The sequence below is a fragment of the Symphalangus syndactylus genome, chromosome 21 (assembly GCF_028878055.3).
Source record: "Symphalangus syndactylus isolate Jambi chromosome 21, NHGRI_mSymSyn1-v2.1_pri, whole genome shotgun sequence".
Lineage (NCBI taxonomy): Eukaryota > Metazoa > Chordata > Mammalia > Primates > Hylobatidae > Symphalangus > Symphalangus syndactylus.
Genome location: NC_072443.2, coordinates 32492398 through 32508545, shown reverse-complemented (window position 1 = coordinate 32508545; position 16148 = coordinate 32492398). Strand labels below are relative to the sequence as shown.

The following is a 16148-nucleotide window of genomic DNA, read 5'->3' as shown; positions in this document are numbered from 1 at the left end:
AAACTGCTCTAAAAGAAGAAAATGAATCATAGTTTCGCCACCCAAACATAATCACTACCCATCCTTTAATATGCTTATTTTTTACCAAGCATAGGTATATTTTACCAATTTGTAATCATATTAAATAAAAGATGTTCAGGGGTGTAGCTAAGATGGCCGAATAGGAACAGCTCCAGTCTACAGCTCCCAGCATGAGCGACGCAGAAGACGGGTAATTTCTGCATTTCCATCTGAGGTACAGGTTCATCTCACTAGGGAGTGCCAAACAGTGGGTGCAGGACAGTCGGTGCAGCGCACCTTGCGTGAGCCAAAGCAGGGTGAGGCATTGCCTCACTCGGGAAGTGCAAGGGGTCAGGGAGTTCCCTTTCCTAGTCAAAGAAAGGGGTGACAGACGGCACCTGGAAAATCGGGTCACTCGACACCCTAATACTGCGCTTTTCGAACAGGCTTGGAAAACGGCACACCAGGAGATTGTGTCCCGCATCTGGCTTGGAGGGTCCTAGGCCCATGGAGTCTCGCTGATTGCTAGCACAGCAGTCTGAGATCAAACTGCAAGGTGGCAGCTAGGCTGGGGGAGGGGCGCCCGCCATTGCCCAGGCTTGCTTAGGTAAACAAAGCAGCCAGGAAGCTGGAACTGGGTGGAGCCCATCACAGCTCAAGGAGGCCTGCCTGCCTCTGTAGGCTCCACCTTTGGGGGCAGGGCACAGACAAAAAGTCAGCAGTAACCTCTGCAGACTTAAATTTCCCTGTCTGACAGCTTTGAAAAGAGTAGTGGTTCTCCCAGCACGCAACTGGAGATCTGAGAACGGGCAGACTGCCCCCTGAAGTGGGTCCCCGACCCCCGAACAGCTTAACTGGGAGGCACCACCCAGTAGGGACAGACTGACACCTCACTCGGCCGGGTACTCCTCTGAGACAAAACTTCCAGAGGAACAATCAGACAGCTGAATTTGTGGTTCATGAAAATCCGCTGTTCTGCAGCCACCGCTGCTGACACCCAGCCAAACAGGGTCTGGAGTGGACCTCTAGCAAACTCCAACATACCTGCAGCTGAGGGTCCTGTCTGTTAGAAGGAAAACTAACAAACAGAAAGGACACCCACATCAAAAACACATCTGTACATCACCATCATCAAAGACCAAAAGTAGAAAAAATTACAAAGATGGGGAGAAAACAGAGCAGAAAAACTGGCAACTCTAAAAAGCAGAGCGCCTCTCCTCCTCCAAAGGAACGCAGTTCCTCACCAGCAATGGAACAAAGCTGGACAGAGAAAGACTTTGACGAGTTGAGAGAAGAAGGCTTCAGACGATCAAACTACTCCGAGCTACAGGAGGAAATTCAAACCAATGGCAAAGAAGTTAAAAACTTTGAAAAAAAATTAGACGAATGTTTAACTAAAATAACCAATGCAGAGAAGTGCTTAAAGGAGCTGATGGAGCTGAAAGCCAAGTTTCGAGAACTACGTGAAGAATGCAGAAGCCTCAGTAGCCAATGCGATCAACTGGAAGAAAGGGTATCACTGATGGAAGATGAAATGAATGAAATGAAGCGAGAAGGGAAGTTTAGAGAAAAAAGAATAAAAAGAAACGAACAAAGCCTCCAAGAAATATGGGACTATGTGAAAAGACCAAACCTATGTCTGATTGGTGTACCTGAAAGTGACGGGAAGAATGGAACCAAGCTGGAAAACACTCTGCAAGATATTATCCAGGAGAACTTCCCCAATCTAGCAAGGCAGGCCAACATTCAGATTCAGGAAATACAGAGAACGCCACAAAGGCGCTCCTCGAGAAGAGCAACTCCAAGATACATAATTGTCAGATTCACCAAAGTTGAAATGAAGGAAAAAATGTTAAGGGCGGCCAGAGAGAAAGGTCAGGTTACCCACAAAGGGAAGCCCATCAGACTAACAGCTGATCTCTCGGCAGAAACTCTACAAGCCAGAAGAGAGTGGGGGCCCATATTCAACATTCTTAAAGAAAATAATTTTCAACCCAGAATTTCACATCCATCCAAACTAAGCTTCATAATTGAAGGAGAAATAAAATACTTTACAGACAAGCAAATGCTGAGTGATTCTGTCACTACCAGGCCTGCCCTAAAAGAGCTCCTGAAGGAAGCACTAAACATGGAAAGGAACAACCGGTACCAGCCACTGCAAAAACATGCTAAATTGTAAAGACCAACAAGGCTAGGAAGAAACTGCATCAACTAATGAGCAAAATAACCAGCTAACATCATAATGACAGGATCAGATTCACACATAACCATATTAACTTTAAATGTAAATGGGCTAAATGCTCCAATTAAAAGACACAGACTGGCAAATTGGATAAGGAGTCAAGACCCATCAGTGTGCTATATTCAGGAAACCCATCTCACGTGCAGAGACACACATAGACTCAAAATAAAGGGATGGAGGAAGATCTACCAAGAAAATGGAAAACAAAAAAAGGCAGGGGTTGCAATCCTAGTCTTTGATAAACCAGACTTTAAACCAACAAAGATCAAAAGAGACAAAGAAGGCCATTACATAATGGTAAAGGGATCAATTCAACAAGAAGAGCTAACTATCCTAAATATATATGCACCCAACACAGGAGCACCCTGATTCATAAAGCAAGTCCTGAGTGACCTACAAAGAGACTTAGACACCCACACATTAATAATGGGCGATTTTAACACCCCACTGTCAACATTAGACAGATCCACGAGACAGAAAGTTAACAAGGATATCCAGGAATTGAACTCAGCTCTGCACCAAACGGACCTAATAGACATCTACAGAACTCTCCACCACAAATCAACAGAATATACATTTTTTTCAGCACCACACCACACCTATTCCAAAATTGACCACATAGTTGGAAGTAAAGCTGTCCTCAGCAAATGTAAAAGAACAGAAATTATAACAAACTGTCTCTCAGACCACAGTGCAATCAAATTAGAACTCAGGATTAAGAAACTCACTCAAAACCGCTCAACTACATGGAAACGGAACAACCTCCTCCTGAATGACTACTGGGTTCATAACGAAATGAAGGCAGAAATAAAGATGTTCTTTGAAACCAACGAGAACAAAGACACAACATACCAGAATCTCTGGGACACATTCAAAGCAGTGTGTAGAGGGAAATTTATAGCACTAAATGCCCACAAGAGAAAGCAGGAAAGATCCAAAATTGACACCCTAACATCACAATTAAAAGAACTAGAAAAGCAAGAGCAAACACATTCAAAAGCTAGCAGAAGGCAAGAAATAACTAAAATCAGAGCAGAACTGAAGGAAACAGAGACACAAAAAACCCTTCAAAAAATTAATGAATCCAGGAGCTGGTTTTTTGAAAAGATCAACAAAATTGATAGACTGCTAGCGAGACTAATAAAGAAGAAAAGAGAGAAGAATCAAATAGACGCAATGAAAAATGACACCATCCATCCCACAGAAATACAATCTACCATCAGAGAATACTACAAACACCTCTACGCAAATAAACTAGAAAATCTAGAAGAAATGGATAAATTCCTCGACAAATACACCCTCCCAAGACTAAACCAGGAAGAAGTTGAATCGCTGAATAGACCAATAACAGGTTCTGAAATTGTGGCAATAATCAATAGCTTATCAACCAAAAAGAGTCCAGGACCTGATGGATTCACAGCCGAATTCTACCAGAGGTACAAGGAGGAACTGGTACCATTCCTTCTGAAACTATTCCAATCCATAGAAAAAGAGGGAATCCTCCTTAACTCATTTTATGAGGCCAGCATCATCCTGATACCAAAGCCTGGCAGAGACACAACCAAAAAAGAGAATTTCAGACCAATATCCTTGATGAACATTGATGCAAAAATCCTCAATAAAATACTGGCAAACTGAATCCAGCAGCACATCAAAAAGCTTATCCACCATGATCAAGTGGGCTTCATCCCTGGGAGGCAAGGCTGGTTCAACATACGCAAATCAATAAATGTAATCAGGCATATAAACAGAACCAAAGACAAAAACCACATGATTATCTCAATAGATGCAGAAAAGGCCTTTGACAAAATTCAACAACCCTTCATGCTAAAAACTCTCAATCAATTAGGTATTGATGGGACGTATCTCAAAATAATAAGAGCTATCTATGACAAACCCACAGCCAATATCATACTGAATGGGCAAAAACTGGAAGCATTCCCTTTGAAAACTGGCACAAGACAGGGATGCCCTCTCTCACCACTCCTATTCAACATAGTGTTGGAAGTTCTGGTCAAGGCAATCAGGCAGGAGACGGAAATGAAGGGTATTCAATTAGGAAAAGAGGAAGTCAAATTGTCCCTGTTTGCAGATGACATGATTGTATATCTAGAAAACCCCATTGTATCAGCCCAAAATCTCCTTAAGCTGATAAGCAACTTCAGCAAAGTCTCAGGATACAAAATCAATGTACAAAAATCACAAGCATTCTTGTACACCAATCACAGACAAACAGAGAGCCAAATCATGAGTGAACTCCCATTCACAATTGCTTCAAAGAGAATAAAATACCTAGGAATCTAACTTACAAGGGATGTGAAGGAGCTCTTCAAGGAGAACTACAAACCACTGCTCAATGAAATAAAAGAGAATACAAACAAATGGAAGAACATTCCATGCTCATGGGTTGGAAGAATCAATATCGTGAAAATGGCCATACTGCCCAAGGTAATTTATAGATTCAATGCCATCCCCATCAAGCTACCAATGACTTTCTTCACAGAATTGGAAAAAACTACTTTAAAGTTCATATGGAACCAAAAAAGAGCCCGCATCGCCAAGTCAATCCTAAGCTAAAAAAACAAAGCTGGAGGCATCACGCTACCTGACTTCAAACTATACTACAAGGCTACAGTAACCAAAACAGCATGGTACTGGTACCAAAACAGAGACATAGATCAATGGAACAGAACAGAGCCCTCAGAAATGATGCCGCATATCTACAACTATCTGATCTTTGACAAACCTGACAAAAATAAGCAATGGGGAAAGGATTCCCTATTTAATAAATGGTGCTGGGAACACTGGCTAGCCATATGTAGAAAGCTGAAACTGGATTCCTTCCTTAGACCTTACAGAAAAATTAATTCAAGATGGATTAAAGACTTACATGTTAGACCTAAAACCATAAAAACCCTAGAAGAAAACCCAGGCAATACCATTCAGGACATAGGCATGGGCAAGGACTTCATGTCTAAAACATCAAAAGCAATGGCAACAAATGCCAAAATTGACAAATGGGATCTAATTAAACTAAAGAGCTTCTGCACAGCAAAAGAAACTACCATCAGAGTGAACAGGCAACCTACAAAATGGGAGAAAACTTTTGCAACCTACTCATCTGACAAAGGGCTAACATCCAGAATCTACAATGAACTCAAACAAATTTATAAGAAAAAAACAAACAACCCCATCAAAAAGTGGGCGAAGGATATGAATAGACACTTCTCAAAAGAAGACATTTACGCAGCCAAAAAACACATGAAAAAATGCTCATCATCACTGGCCATCAGAGAAATGCAAATCAAAACCACAATGAGATACCATCTCACACCAGTTAGAATAGCCATCATTAAACAGTCGGGAAACAACAGGTGCTGGAGAGGATGTGGAGAAATAGGAACACTTTTACACTGTTGGTGGGACTGTAAACTAGTTCAACCATTGTGGAAGGCAGTGTGGTGATTCCTCATGGATCTAGAACTAGAAATCCCATTTGACCCAGCCATCCCATTACTGGGTATATACCCAAAGGACTATATATCATGCTGCTATAAAGACACATGCACACGTATGTTTATTGCGGCACTATTCACAATAGCAAAGAGTTGGAACCAACCCAAATGTCCAACAACGATAGACTGGATTAAGAAAATGTGGCACATATACACCATGGAATACTACGCAGCCATAAAAAATGATGAGTTCATGTCCTTTGTAGGGACATGGATAAAACTGGAAACCATCATTCTCAGTAAACTATCACAAGGACAAAAAACCAAACACTGCATGTTCTCACTCATAGGTGGAAATTGAACAATGAGAACATGGACACAGGAAGGGGAACATCACACTCTGGGGACTGTTGTGGGGTGGGGGCAGGGGGGAGGGACAGCATAGGAGATATACCTAATGCCAAATGACGAGTTAATGGGTGTAGCACACCAACATGGCACATGCATACATATGTAACAAACCTGCACATTGTGCACATGTATGCTAAAAGTATAATAAAAAAAAAAGATGTTCTACCCCACATTTTTCACCACTGAATGTTATATCAAAAGAATCTTTCATGTTATTTTATCCTCCTAGTAAACATTCTTAATGGTTATACAATAGCTGGTTGATTGGGATTTCCTTGGCCATTTCCTTATAGTTGGTCATTTAATTTCCCATTTTTTACTATTATAAATAGTTCCATGATATACTGAGTTATCCATACAGCTTTTTCCACATTTATGATTATTTCTTTACAATACATTGTCAAAAGTAAAATTAATAGATCAAAAGACACAAATATTTCATTGTTCATTGGCTTCCCAAAAGGTTTACACTAATTTATTTCCCATTAAGTATATATGAGTTCCTGCTTAACACAGTCTTGACAGCACTGTTTTGTTTTCTTTTAGTCTACAAATATCATGTAACTACTTTTTCCCAAAATCATGATTCTACATCTCCATAAAGTAGGAGACACAGGATGTAAAGAACACTTGCACAATCTCTGGTTCAAATATCAATGGATGTTGTGGATATTTCCTGAAAGAAAAATAACACTGAGGCAACACAAATGAAAACAAAGAGACTAGAGTATCATAAGTATATATATTTATTTACATAGCTATTTATTCCAAGAACAACTCTTCTAAAACAGGTCCCATTTAATCTTCTTACTGAAAGTTCAAGCCTCTAGACTCCAGTGCTTTGTGCTAGGCTGGTTTCCTTTTCTGATCCTACCCTAAGCCCAGAAAGTGTTAAATCATATGTAAAACGATTGTTATATGCTCTGGGACAAAAGAAGAAATAGAAGAAATAGAAAAGAAAGTGGCAGCAACTGCATAAATAAAATGGACGTAGGCTGCCTTGCTGCCAAGCACAAGACTGGATGAAGTTTCTCATTTGCTGTCTCTGAACTGCTTATTTATCTCAGTAATTGGGTAGCCATTTCTGTAACAGCATATTTAATACAATTCCATAAATTAGATTGGTACAGCCTTTCTAGCTAGGCCCATTACTAACAGGTAATTCAGCATAGGGTAATTCCCAAATCAATAAAATATATTCCACAAGATCAACTGTTAAGTCACTTATTAAGAATTCAGATTGTGTTTACTCAGAGAAACATTGTTTTAATGATATCCTGCCCCTCCCCCACCAAAAAAAGCAATTTACCACAGACAGGAAGAAGTAAATGCAGAACCTGAACCCATCTAATAAACCCTGAGGTCTGTGTATCTTTTCAGTAAGCTTAGAACAAGGGAGGGGGCAACTCAGCCCTGGTATAAGGGCTAAAAGAAGTCCTGTGGAAATCATCTGTAAAACAAGTATTCCTAATTATAATACCACATACCAACATCTACATCTGACTCACACCAACTCTTAAGTAACACAGAAAGTATTAAGAGACAAGAATAATTCTGCGACAATTTGCTGCTGCTATCTTAAAACACAAAATTACACATATATACACAGAGAGAGAGATTTCCTTCTAAATTTCATTTAAAAGAGCTTTCTTCTAATATCTTTTAATTTCTTGCTCATCCCCAACAAAAACACTTCGTTGCTGTATTACATCTTGCCTACATAGAATGAATACAGTTTTCCTAGATAACTGTTATAGTTTTACTCTTATTTCAAAAATTCAGTAAGCAAAGTCATATTTTAATTTCCATTCTCTGTTCAAATACTGATGAAAGATACAAACTACAGATAATAACGAAGCAGAGAGGTTGAATAAACCTTGTCATTCACACTAGATCAGATCTGCTTCATCTCTTTAATAAAGCTGTAGAGAAAAAGACACAACTGTGAGGATTTTAGAACTGTGATCAAACTACTTTTATGGTTTCTATAATTCTTCCTGTTATTTTAATAAAAAGTAACAACAGTTAAGGCATTATTTCATAGCTAGAGAATACAAATGTATACCTTTTCCAGACAACAATCCCCTCATTTCCAGAATTTATCAAAGCTCAGACTTGGAGACCTCCCCCTCTGCTAAGCTCTTCTTTGGCCAGTAGCTGTTTGCATAGATCACAGCAAGGATGAAAAGAAGGGAGGAAAATCCTCTGGTGACGAGGTAAGAGAGGACAGAAGCCCTCTGCTAAGCTGTTCAGTGTTCAGCTTGAAAAAGAAATGGGTGGAAAATTAATCAACAAATCAAAAAGATACTTGGATCCCGAATTAAGAGAGTTAAGAAAGGCTAGGGCTTTTTCAGCTTGCTCAAAATACAACCTGAGATGAATCTCTGTGATGAAAGGTTTTCCAGGAGAAAGAATCATCAATCTCATCATTTCCCTGGAGCTAAACAGGTACGTGTGGCAAACACTACCGGCAATAGCAACAGCAGTAGCACTTTCCAGCCTCTGTTGCGAGAAAGGCGAAGTGCCTAGCAACCAAAACGAAGTAGCCAGCCTGAAATGTCACCACTGAGCTGCTAAAATAATCCAAAGGTTTTTACCATTCTAGAAGAGGCTGGAGGAAACCTTTTAAGAAAGGGTTAACATGAAGGAAAAAAAAAAAAGGTAAATCTAGTTTTCCCTAGCATATTCATTTCAATAGACTTTCCCTGTCGGCAGTAAACTAAATTTACTCTGACTTCCTGGGATTAAGAGACTGCTCTTCTCCAGGAATCTATTTAGGTCCTTGTTGGTTGATTTGAGGGCAAGCTAAAGTTCAATTTCAATTTACAGCACACCTTTATCCGCTAACCAAGATGATCTTATCTGTAGGCTATGTTTTACTGGTTGAAAAATAAGGTAATACCATCCATATCTTAATAAACAGTAACACGCCTTTCTTACTGTTCCTTCTACCTGAACACTCATTTCCTACTTTCCCTCTTACTTACTGAAATTTTAACAATTTTTTTTAGTTGTAAAGGTATTTTGTTTCCATTTTTAAAGCTGTTTATTCACATCAAAGCAGGCACAGCTCTTATGCATAATTTTTTAATAATCCACTTAAACATTTAACTTGTGTTACTGTCACCTTCCTAAACTGTATATAGGCACATTTTTATAAAAACCCACTCAAATGTTCATCTTGACTGAAATGTTACCAAAATACCAAGGGTTCAGTCTAGGTCCTGCTGGCCGCCCGGAAAGCTAATCACTGAAACAAGTTTTGCCTAGGAAGATGGCTTTAACTGGGTGCTACAGCTGGGGAGATGAAGCTCAATCTCAAATCTATGTCCCTGACTGACTAAAACTAGGGGTTTATATAGCAGGGAAGAAATGTAATAATGTGCAAAAAAACAATAACTAGGGAGGGGCAAGGAGGCATGTGGTGAAGTCATCTGGTAATTTTCAGTTCTTGGATACTTTTTTTGAGAGGCCTGAAGGTCGTTTCCTGAGGAAGAAACTCAAATAAATACAAGTTTCAAGCTTTAACACCAGCAGGGTCAATCTCTACGTTTATCCAAAAACAACTATCTATGGCACTACTGGGTTGATTTCAAAAATACCTGGCCAAGATAGAGACTCTAATATGCCAACAAGTTTACATTTCAAAGTGTGGGTGGATGTCCTGTGAATTTCCCTCCCTTGTCAACTCTAGCACTTACAGATTATACAATGCCAGGAGGAAAAAGGGAGTATCAGTGTGGAAAACAATAAAAATAAAGCTCATACTTTTCTCCACGCTACTAGCTTAAAACAAAGTAATATATTTTGTCTTTTTCAGGAAAGGAATTCAGTTTTTAAGAACTTTTCCTATGCGCAGTAAATCAGGGTCTCTCAATTTTGGAAATACTAACATTCCAGCCTGGATAACCCTGTAATGGGAAGTTGTCCTATGCATTTTTAAGATGTTTCACAGCATCCCTAGCCTCTGTCCACCAGATGCCAGAGGCAGCTCCCCACCAACACACACCCACACCCACACATCCACACACCTCAGCCCCATTGTGGCAATCAACGATATCTCCAGATATTGCCAAATATCCCTTGGGGCACAAAATTACTCTCCATTGAGAAACATTTAGCTAAATGAATGAGTTAAGATTAAGAAGCTTAATTAAGTGGACCTAGAGATTGTTCTGGGGAAGAAAAATAAGACCATCCTGATATTATACAACATGTACAGACACAAACAAACTTATATCTACAAGAAAGCAAAATGACATAAAGTATCTAGATTTCCATTAATGTCAAAATTATTTGAGTTTCTTCCTTAGATAAGAAAGCTGAAGCACAGAGAATGTTTATTAATTTCACATAAAATCACACAGCTAGCTAGTGTGTGTCAAAGCAGTGTGTGTGTGTCAAAGCATACCCTTACAGAGTGATTACAGTGCTCTTAAACTACTGTAAGGGTATTCCTTATCTAAAACATAGGGATGACAGTACCTCCTTCATAGGGTTGTAAAGATTAAATGCTTAAAAGACAGAATAGTACCTGGCACGTAGTAAGCACTATATAAGTGTTCCTATCATCACCATTTTCATAATCATAATCATCATCATTTAACTGTTTATGTTTGCAGCAAAATTAATTAACTTTTCTTCTAATTCCCTACTGTGAAGGAGAAATGCTATTGTATGGAAAGGAATGTTAATGAGATTTAAGAAATGGGATAAAAAAATTATTTTTCAAATATATCACACATGACACAAAAGACAACATAATGTGTGCACACTGTTCAGCACCTTGCACTTTTCACACCAGCACATATACATCTACTTTAGTCTTTAAACTGCATGATATGCCAATGTATGCATGTATCATTTTACCAGACCATTGATTAAAAACTTCAGCTGTCTCTAGGTTTGACTTTAAAAAAAAAATTGCTATTACAAACAATGCTGCAATACCACCACCTTGAACACGCAACTTGATTAAAATTTTGATAGCTATTTTGAAAAGCTGGATTTTCTAACTCAACATTGAATTAAATCTACACCAGAAGATCATGGGTCTGTTAACAAGCAGACTCTGACACTGCTAGTTGTCATTTCTGCTAAATTTTACCAAAAGAATTCTAAAAAACTCCTCAAAGTTGAGACATAAGATGCTATGGTCACTTCAACCCTTAAAAACACTGAAGAAAACACTTTCAAAGAACATGGCAGGACATTTTGTGATAGGAGTTCCTTGGAATCAGAATTTTAACTATTGTTGATCTGAGTACATCTGCTAGATTAGCAGCAATAACCAGCCATTCTTTGTGGCTTTTGAAATGACTGTCTTTGTCATTGGGGCTGCTACAGTAAAGTACTATAGAAACAACAGAAATTTATTTATCACAGTTCTGGAGGCTAGAAGTCTGAGATCAATGTGTCAGCAAAGTTGGTTCTGATAAGGGTGCTCTTCTGGGCTACAGACTTCTAACTTCTGGTTGTATCCTCACATGGCAGAAAGAGGGTGAGAGGGCTCTCTGGCCTTTTACAATCCCACTCATGAAGGCTCTACCTTCATGACCTAATTTATCTTCCAAAGGCCCAACCTCCTAATACTATCACATTGGGGGTTAGGATTTCAACACTGAATGAGGGGGGACACAAACATTCCGTCCACTGTGCAGTTGTTCTGTGGTTACAGCACTATGAAAATCTTTATTTCTCGTATGTTAGTGAGCTCTGTGTAGACAAAAATGGCTGAGGCCATTAGGTTAGACTCAAAGAATAACAAGTTAACAAGTTACACCATTATTTTGTATTAGCAATAATTAGTATGAACAAAATATACTGTTTACTTGGTTTTATAATTTACTGTTAATTTCTCCATTTTTGAATTTGTTTAACTTCCTGGTAAAGCTACAAAATAAATACACCTAGACACCAGTAGCTAAAATATTATTTGCCCCCAAAGAATATACAGTTTGCTTAGTCAAACTCCAGAACTGATGGATGATGGTGGAAAAATCTTTGCAAAAGTTATCAGAAACTGGAAGATATTTTCTATCCCAAAAGATCACTGTTTATATTAGCTCTTGCCACTTTGCAAAGATCACTGTTAGCAATATATCTGCTTAAACCAGGAAATAAGAGCCTTATAATGTATACTCACCACCCCTTGTTACAATCTGCCAACATAGGAAACATCCTTTCCTAAAGCAAAATTAACATCTTGTCTTAAGCATGTTTTAAATTCCATTCAGATCTATTCAATTAGTTACTTTTGGACTTACACAGGTAAACCTATAGTATACATATTAATTTGTTTTGAATAGTTGGAATGTGCCTACAATGAATATGCACAGGTTAGGATTTACCTGAAAAACTATCCAGATACTAAACAAGCCATCAGTTTCAAATATTTACAGATAGCACTGCTAAAACCACACTCTTCAGAAACGTAGCCAGAAACCACTGGAAGAAGCATATGCTACCCCTAAGCACATACTCCAAAGGTGGAATATTTTCAGCAATTTAAAAATATTATGTTGTCATTATAGTTGTTAGATAATAATGAGAAAAGAAGGGAGAATCCTGAGACATAACACACGCAGAGATGGTAATCAACTAGGGAATGGGAATACTTCTGTCATGTACTTGCCTCTACCACCACCAATGAAAGCTTGCCCTATCCACCTCCAGCTTGCTCCACCCCATGTAAGAAAATTGGCAGCTCATTGTTATCTCAGAAAGGCATACATTTGTAAGAAGGGTGTAGGTAAGAAGGCAGAGTGAGCTTTTGGTTATGAAGAGTTTCTTTTCATATAATATTAACTGAGTGTATTACCTTGGGTTGCATTGAAAATAAGCTTAATTTTCATCAGCTCCTATGTGCCACGCTCTAAGCTAGGCACCTTGAATAAACATCTGATCTTTACACAACTATGGAAGATAAACATTATTGAAGTAAGTTTTAAAAATTAAGAAACTGAGGCTTATAGAGTTCTCATAGCTAATAAATCAGTAAGAGCAGATATTCATGCCCAAATTTTACCAACTGCAATTCTATTTTCTTCCATGTCCTATTACTTCTAGTGCCATATTTAATTTTATATAAGTTTAACGTATAATTATGAGCTGGACTAGATAATATGCACATACGCATACTCAGAAATGAAACTATTTATACATTCTTAGTAACACTATAAAAGTTATTAATCATGCCAGCCTAATATTTCATAGTCACTAGTCACACTAGTTTTTACTAAGAGTTTTTCTATTCAACAAAACAATTCAGATACTATACATGGTAGTGAAATAAACAATGAAATGGACAATAGTTCACACCTGGCTAAATGATCTCTCAAAGATTTTTAAAAATGAAATCTCCAAACTTTTTTGATCACATAGCCCTAAAACAGTAAAAGATCTGAGAATATGCTGAAAATATAAGAATATCAATTCACTTATAAATTATATGCAGGCATAATTATTATAACATAAAAAAAGAATAAGATAAAAGCAAGTAAAAAACATTTTAATATTTGTTCAATAGACAGTTTCACATATCCCCTGAGGTGTGCATACTGTACTTTGGACACTACTGTCTTCGAAAACAGCTTCACATTTTAATTCAAGAAATAGATATCCACTCATTTCATAAGCCTGATAGTATTTATTTTCTGAAAGACCAGAAATTTAAAAGTGAGATAAGCAAAGACCCATGCTCTGCACCTATCTTGAAGATAGGTCTTCAAGAAATAGTAGTTACCAGGATTACTGTTCCTTAACTTAAAAGTGTATCACTTTCATCTTTACTTATACTCATCTTTACTTATACTTAACACTGGATTCAGAAACAATGGATAGTACTCGTGTTAAAAAAAAAAAAGGTAAGGCAACATTCTTATTCTGGGATAGATGTGATTAGATTTGAGATGTGGTATAAGATATGACAATGGGGGAATATATATCCAAAATATTCAAACCTTGAACTCTTAACCTAAAGTTGAATGCTGTGAAATGTATAAAAAGAAAAAGCAGAAACTGTTTGAAAAGTGAAAGTTAACTTTATGGTTGGGCAAATCATTTAGAGTTTAGCTGAACTGTAATACTTGATACTTGTGAAAGAAAACAGGAAAAATAATTGTAAAAGGAGAATTAATTTTTTTTAGATTTTCTGGCTTTGTGACAAAGGTAACATTTCTGAAAAATAGGAGTTGACACTAATCATACACTTAGTTTCCTGACTCTGCATAAGGGGTAGAATCAGATTATTAGTATTTGAATTATTTTAACTATATGGGGCACATGGTTATCTAAATGACCCCACGCCTAGACCTCTGCCAATTTTCTACTGCAGGATTTCTGACTTCAGGCTTTAGAAACTGGGCCAATGAAACTTTTGTTCTACCAGCCGTTTATGTCTACTGAATAATCCCTCAGTTTTAGATTTGGCTTCATGTCCCCACTAGAATGTAAGCCCCATGAAGTTAGGAAAACTTTGTTTTCATTCCTTGGTGCCTAGAATAGCACGTGGCACACGTTAAGCACTCAATATTGCTTTAAAAAATGAACTCACCCACCCTTCTGCACACCTCAAGGCCTCTGAAGGCAGATGTAAAGAGGGAGCCCGTGTGTAGATTGTAACAGCCTTCTTGGCCAACCTAAAATTCTCCTTTAGAAGTCAAGAGGCAGCTCATATGCCTGAAGTAAAACTGGTACCTGTAGACAACCATGGGGTCAAGACAGAACCTGTGTCTTCTTGCAGTTAACTTCTGTCTCCTTTGCCAGTTCCTCCACACTTCTCCAACCACTAAATACTTAACTATCTGGGAGTTCAGTCCTAAAATGTCTTTTCTATCCATACTTAGTCCTTTATCATTTAGTCTCAAGGCTTTCAATTTCTATCTCCAACTCTGACCGCTCCTTTAACTACCAATAATTTGATAGCCTACTCAATCTCTCCTGGATGTCTAACATCACAACATAACCTAAATAGAAATCCAGGTATCTGCCCCTCTCCACGAAAAGGCTGAAGCAGAGCCAACTAGTCAAATCAGACCTGGAGCAGACAAACTGCAGTCAACCGCAAATCTGTGGGCAAGAAATAAACGCTCATGGTCTCAACCACTGTGTTTTGAGGTGATTTGTTATTTGGCATACATCAATTAGCACTCCATCCTATCTAAAATTGTAACACCTTATCCTGACTTTCATACTTCCTATTCCTCCTCCCTTTTCTCACTCCCTAACACTTACTGCTATCATTCATGTAATTTTACTTATATGCCTTATTGTCTATATCTCCCATTATAAGAAAACAACTTGGGCAGAAATTTTTGTCTATTTGATTCATTGCTGTATCCCCAGAACCTAGAAACGGACCTAGCATCAAGTGTTCATTAAATATACAGGAGATGAATGAATGAACAATTAGCCCGGTGTTCACACCCCTGGTATAATTCCCATATTACAAAACTTAGTATTCTGCAAACTCTGCAGTTCTGTCAAAACTATAATTCAAGTCTTCATTCAGTCTAATTCATTTACTATTACTTAAACCCTGGTTACTAGAGATTATATATTCAGGATAGAAGACAATATGTTCTTTCTAGATTTTTCCAGAAGAAATAAAGGAGCTAGACAGCCCTAAATTTGAGTTACAAGATGCCGAGCAAGTGTTATTTACTTCCATCAGGTGTGTTTCTGAAACTATAAATTATGGAAAATATCTATGCAAAATCTAAAGTACAGACAGTAATAAAAATTTACAGGTGGGTGTGGTGGCTGATGTCTGTAATCCCAGCACTTTGGAAGGCTGAGGCAGGATTGCTTGAGGCCAGCAGACTGAGTCCAGCCTAGGCAACACAGCAAGACCCTGTCTCTAAAAAAAATTTAAAAATTAGGCAGGTGTGGTGGTGCATGCTTGTAGTCCCAGCTACTCATAGGCTAAAGTGGGAGGATTGCTGGAGGATGCAATAAGCTATTAATCATGCCACTGCACTCCAGTCTGGGCAACCAAATGAGATGCTCTCTCCCCTACAAAACAACAACAACAACAACAA

The 16148-nt window shown here is 38.2% G+C and overlaps 1 protein-coding gene across 8 annotated transcripts in view; it reads right to left on the bottom strand.

Moving 5' to 3' along the window:
* Nucleotides 1–16148, bottom strand: part of DZIP3 (DAZ interacting zinc finger protein 3) — a 132217-nt gene that overhangs the window by 110347 nt on the left and 5722 nt on the right. The gene's annotated exons all lie outside the window — the stretch shown is intronic.